General features: G+C 39.0%; 2 annotated features.

The window, feature by feature from the left end:
• Positions 1-2,980: part of a biological region, named in NCBI's record as "beta-globin -60 hypersensitive sites", that runs on past the window's edge.
• Positions 2,380-2,980: a DNAseI hypersensitive site, noted in NCBI's record as "HS-60.7; the nucleotide coordinates are approximate for this feature". NCBI's record gives the evidence for it as "EXISTENCE:in vivo cleavage assay evidence [ECO:0001075][PMID:11121056]".

Here is a 5,525-nt window from a genome sequence, read left to right as displayed (position 1 = left end):
AATCTCCCAGAAACCTCTCCGAGTGGCTTTCGTCCTAGAAATCCTAACCAAGACTTAGTTCCCACTCCAACTTAACACAAGCAGATCTAAAGGAAGCCCCCACCCACTGTCCTCAACATTCCCAAACAGTTTGTTTCTCTTCGTGCCCGAGGTGAGAAATACCTGCAACATCAACTCACTTTCCCTTACCCAAGGCCTAGGTATGGTGAACTCCAGAGGGGGGTGGAAGATTAATATGGGTCTTTAAGGCTGGAATGATACTGCTGGACTTTAGTCCATCCTCTATTGCCCTGCACACCTACATATGTGTAAGTGTGCTTAGTTTAGAATAGTAATAGAGCAGTAATTGCCACATTGCCCAAGGGAAAGCTCTCCCTTTTTCAAAGTCCACACTGTCCAGCCATTTTAAAGAGGAAACCATTTTCTCCTTTATGTTTGTTTTATTTGTGGATGGGCTGGTTAACTTTATGTCAACTTGTCACACAAACTAGAGAAATATGAAAGGAGGGGACCTCAGTGAAGAGCATACCTTCATACGGTCTGACTGTAAAGCATTTTCTCAATTAATGAACAAAAACAAAAACAAAGAAATGGTCTTGGGATCTCCCATACTTCTGGGGGAGATAAGAGTATGTGGTCTGCAACAGAATGGAATGGTTGCTCCCACAGAAATAAGAAACTGTAATCAGATGTAAGAGATTAGAAAACTTCTCCGGTGAGTAAACAAGGGAATTAATTTATGCTACAATACTGACTTAGCCACAAAAGAAGGGAGATAGAGACATCATTTTTCAAGACTACAAGTTGTCATTGGGATATTTTCCAGGAATGAATTCTGTCTTAGGGAGGTATCAGGAAGAAACAGAAGGTATAAAGAGCCTCTTGACATAAATTCAGGTTCCTAGCCTGAATCCCAGTCTTACTATGCCTTCATTCAGTGAGCTGATTAACCTGTCCAGGCTTCATTCCCCACAGTGTTCATGTTAGTGCACGACTGAGACTGATATTGAGAAGAGCTCAGTATCAAGTGCAGTGTATGAGTAGTAATTCTTTCATTAGTTTTTAAAAATTCAGTTAAAATAGAATTATATCATGCCCTTCCTCTTCTCCTTTCTACATTTCCTATGTCTCTACCCTACATCTATCTCCCAAATTCACAATGGCCTCTTTTCCTTAATTATTGTTGCCATATATACATTTATATGGATAAATACGTAAATACAACTCCCTGAGTTTGTCCCGTGTTGCTTGTGTGTATATGTGGGTAGGACTAACAGCTGTGTATTGAACAACTAATCAGGGAGTGATAATTCTTGGAAAAAGTTAAAGCACCTCCTTATGTCTGGAAGTAACACAAGCCATTCTGAGGCAGGACAGGAAGGCAGAGGACATGAGGAAGGGAAATGAAGACCCTTGTTATGGATCTAGTTAAATCCCTTGCCACCAGCAAACTAAGAATTCCATCATATTAGCAACTGCTCACAATTCTTTCTCAGACATAAACCCCTGATTTTCTAGCAATCTCACTAGAAACCCCATTTATAGGGAAAAGGCATGTGTCAAACCTTTTGTGCAACCTTAGTGTTATTTCTGTATCAGAGAACATCTTTAGAGAGATCTTACATAACTCCCATATTTAAAAGGTTTATTTTTCTAAGTAATGTTTTGAGATGCAACTGTAGAGTCAAAATGATACACATGGCTAAGACAATTAATTGCTTACTCTTTTGGAGAAACCAGTACTTACAGTTGAATGCGTTTAATTTTTGATCTCCCTACCTTGGGATGCCCCTTCCCTGACTTGGTTTTGAAGCACTTTTTTCTGAATGCCTCCTTTTATCTCATCCTTCATACACAAGCCTATATTAAAATACCTTGAAAGATGAACATCTCTGATTCACTGAACTGTAAAGTCCTGGAAATTCTCTTCAGAGTTGAAGCTACAAACTCTAATTCGGCTAGAATCTAAGTTTCTAAAAGTCTCAAGGATATCTCCCTTTACTGAGGGCAGTAGTGTGCAGCTGTGCTCTTGTCCTGTGTGCAGCTGTGCTCCTGTCCTGTGTGCAGCTGTGCTCTTGTCCTGTGTGCAGCTGTGCTCCTGTCCTGTGTGCAGCTGTGCTCCTGCCCTGTGTGCAGCTGTGTTCCTGTCCTATGTGCAGCTGTGCTCCTGTCCTGTGTGCAGCTGTGCTCCTGTCCTGTGTGCAGCTGTGCTCCTGTCCTGTGTGCAGCTGTGCTCCTGTCCTGTATGCAGCTGTGCTCCTGTCCTGTGTGCAGCTGTGCTCCTGTCCTGTGTGCAGCTGTGCTCCTGTCCTGTGTGCAGCTGTGCTCCTGTCCTGTATGCAGCTGTGCTCTTGTCCTCTGACTACTGCCATTTTCACACACAATTTATTAGAAAGCTTCAAGGTGTGGGAGAGATGTAAGGTTTTGCTTGTGCTCCAGAAATGCAGCAATATAGTTTAAAGAGTGAATTTATCTGGCTATATCATTTTGGTTTTATGCAAAATAGTGGTGGAATATTTTATTACAAAGAGTCTCTGCTCCTTCTGGGCATTGAGGCAGGGGCTGACCTTATCAACAATAGACTAAGTTGTTACTGTGTTTCTAGACAGGAAGTTGCACTGCTGTTAAAGCAGATTTCCCACTATTGTTCTACTCTCAAGGCTTAATGTGTAATCTAATCTTAAAGCAACGGGCTGTTTGCGATTGAGCCCTTAACTTTATCCAGGGTCATATACTTCTGGCACTTCAGCTGGCCTCTGCCAGCAGCTGCACATTGATGTCGATCCCAGGAGCTTATCATACTCTGACAACTGTTACCACAGACATCTGGCCCCAGTTCTCCTGTTTGGGAGTGTGCCTGACACTTTAACACAAGTGACACAATTACCTTGTTAAAGTTGGAGAATGAACATCTGTCATTATTGAAACCTGAGAAGTCTAACTGATATTCACATCTAACAGGAAACATGAACAAAAGCTTTCAGAGAGGTCCTAATGTGTTCCTTAATCCAAATGTCTTAAAGTGTCTTCTACATATTACTAAGGTATAGCTGCAAATAAACAATAAATCCACCCGTGTGTACCTGGAAGTATGCAGAAATACTGCTCATTATACCACTTTTGTACAGATAAATTAGTTTCAAAGACAAAATGGTGAAAAACAGGACAGAAGTGTTCTTTGAACCATAACAGACACCTTGTGAGAGTCCCCAATTAACAGGTACCTTGTGAGAGTTCCCTAATAACAGACACCTCGTGAGAGTCCCCTAGTGTTAAAAGGGTTAAGCAATGTTTTCTGGAGCAAAACATCTCTCTACTGTCCCACAGCAGCAAGAATATCTCTTTGTTTCCCAACTGAGAGCAAGCAGGATGAGATCACTTGTCACCTACTTATACTATTCATACCAAAGAACAGTAGGGCATAGAGATTCCTCAAGACAGCAGTGACAATCTGCTTGTTGCTCTTTGGTTTTGATAGGTTGTTTCAAGTCCCACTCCACACTGTAGGTGCAAATCTCACTTTATTTTATGTGACCACTGGAAAGCGTTCTTTGGTTCTATCCTGCCTCAGTATTTTCCCAACCACTTGATAGAAATTTTCTCCTAGCCTGACATGTCTTCATCCTGCTACCTATTACAAGTTCCTTTCTGGGATGAAATGTGAAAACACCTAAAAAGATTTAGACACCACAAAAAGCAAAACGAAGAAGAATTATAGAAAATGTAAATGACAAAATGACACTCAAGGTGGTATCCATCATATATATCAACTTATATAGATCTTATAAAATACTGTTATCATAATATCCCTAATAGCTGGATGGAACAGAGCTCAAGAGCAGAATGACTTCAGGGAGAATGAAGAAATGATTACTTTGACATAGGATAGATTGCCCTTGAATTCATTCTGAGAAAGAGAAAAAAAATCAAACTCTTTTTCAAATTATTTTTGAGACAGGGCCCACGTATTACACTCTGGTATAAAACTTTCTACATAGGTAGAATAATATTGAACTACTGCTCATCTTGCCTCTGCCTCCTAAGTGCATGGATTGTAGGTGTGCATTTCCACTCTGTGTAGTTTTATGTACTGTTCAGGGATTAATCAAAGGACTCCATAATCTGAGGCACAGCCAAGCCCTCATATTTTTGAAGTTTCTAGATGATGCTGTGTTGTCCACACTTTGGAACACATCATTAGACAAAATAGAAGAAACATAGGCAGGAGGTAACAGACAGTCACACAGACAGAGAAAGCCAGTCACTTAAGCTTACTTTCATTGGTTTAATAAAAATTATATTTTATTAAAAATAATCTATTTGGTAAGTTCTGTAGCACAGCAATTAATAAATTATTTTATTCTGTACTGTCTAAGGAACAAATTCTTGGAGCTATGAAAGGAGAAACATAGATTTTACACAAAATCAGAACATGAAGCCAAGTTGCAGAAGAACAATATAAAACAAGAAATAGTTCACTGGGCAGATAAGATAAAAATTTCCTAGTAGCTTGGAAACTGCTGTAAAGATTTTTTTTTCTTTTCTTTAAGTTAGTAGTAATTCCTAGAAGTTTGAAAAAATGATCACCTTTCTGAGGTGTAGATGCAGCTAGTAGAGGTCACTGGGAAGGCTAGTGTGCCAGAGCCCAGACACTGGAAAATAAGTGATTAATCATGGCTCTGGCTGAGTAATTATCCTAGCATTTTATGTCCGGTGAGTCTGCTCATGAGAATGTTTTTTCTTTTGGAACATTTAAAACTTATCTTTTGGATTATATGTACTGGTTCTTTAAGAGGCCATAATACCTGTTTGGGGAAAGAAAAGATAATTTTTCTTCCAGTAATAACCCTTGACTATGTTTTTCCCATCCCAGACATATGACCAGGATGCCAGGCTCTGGAATTCTGTGTTTCAGATCTCCCATCTAGTGCTAACTATCTTGTTCTCCAAACAGGACTTTTTATTCATTTTTGATAAATAAAAATACATCTATGTCTATTCAGTAGTATCTGGAAACAAATATTTTAAGATGGTGGTTATCTTGTCTAGGATTATATTTCTGCTTTAAAATTGTTATTAATGGTATTATTTGATAAATGTTTATAAATATTGAAACTGAGCAGACTTTTCTCATGGACACAATTTTCCAAGATCAATCATCCTCAACTGAGGCTGAGACTGGCTCATTATATTCAAGATAGTTTTCTAGAACCATTAGCCAGCTGCATATGAGCAAAATTACATTTAGGAGGCCCAGTGTATGGAGAACACATGGTGAATGATGGGCTTTGACCCAAACAGGTATGACATAGCATAGTATGATCTAGACTGAAGTTTCAAAAGTCATATATGTGTGTACTTGTTGAGTGTCATAAGCTCATCAAATGGTTTAAGTTACCTTAGGGAAATAGTTAAGATCAAGTGAGATTTTGACTTAGCATTGTGAATACATTATGGCATATCAAGTTATCAATAAATAGTAATCAAATAGCAGAGGAGTTAGTATGTCTCTACTAAAGTATTTT

This window comes from Mus musculus, chromosome 7 (genome assembly GCF_000001635.26).
Source record: "Mus musculus strain C57BL/6J chromosome 7, GRCm38.p6 C57BL/6J".
NCBI lineage: Eukaryota > Metazoa > Chordata > Mammalia > Rodentia > Muridae > Mus > Mus musculus.
Note: the sequence above shows the minus strand (reverse complement) of the source record. Positions and strands in the feature narration are given on the sequence as shown.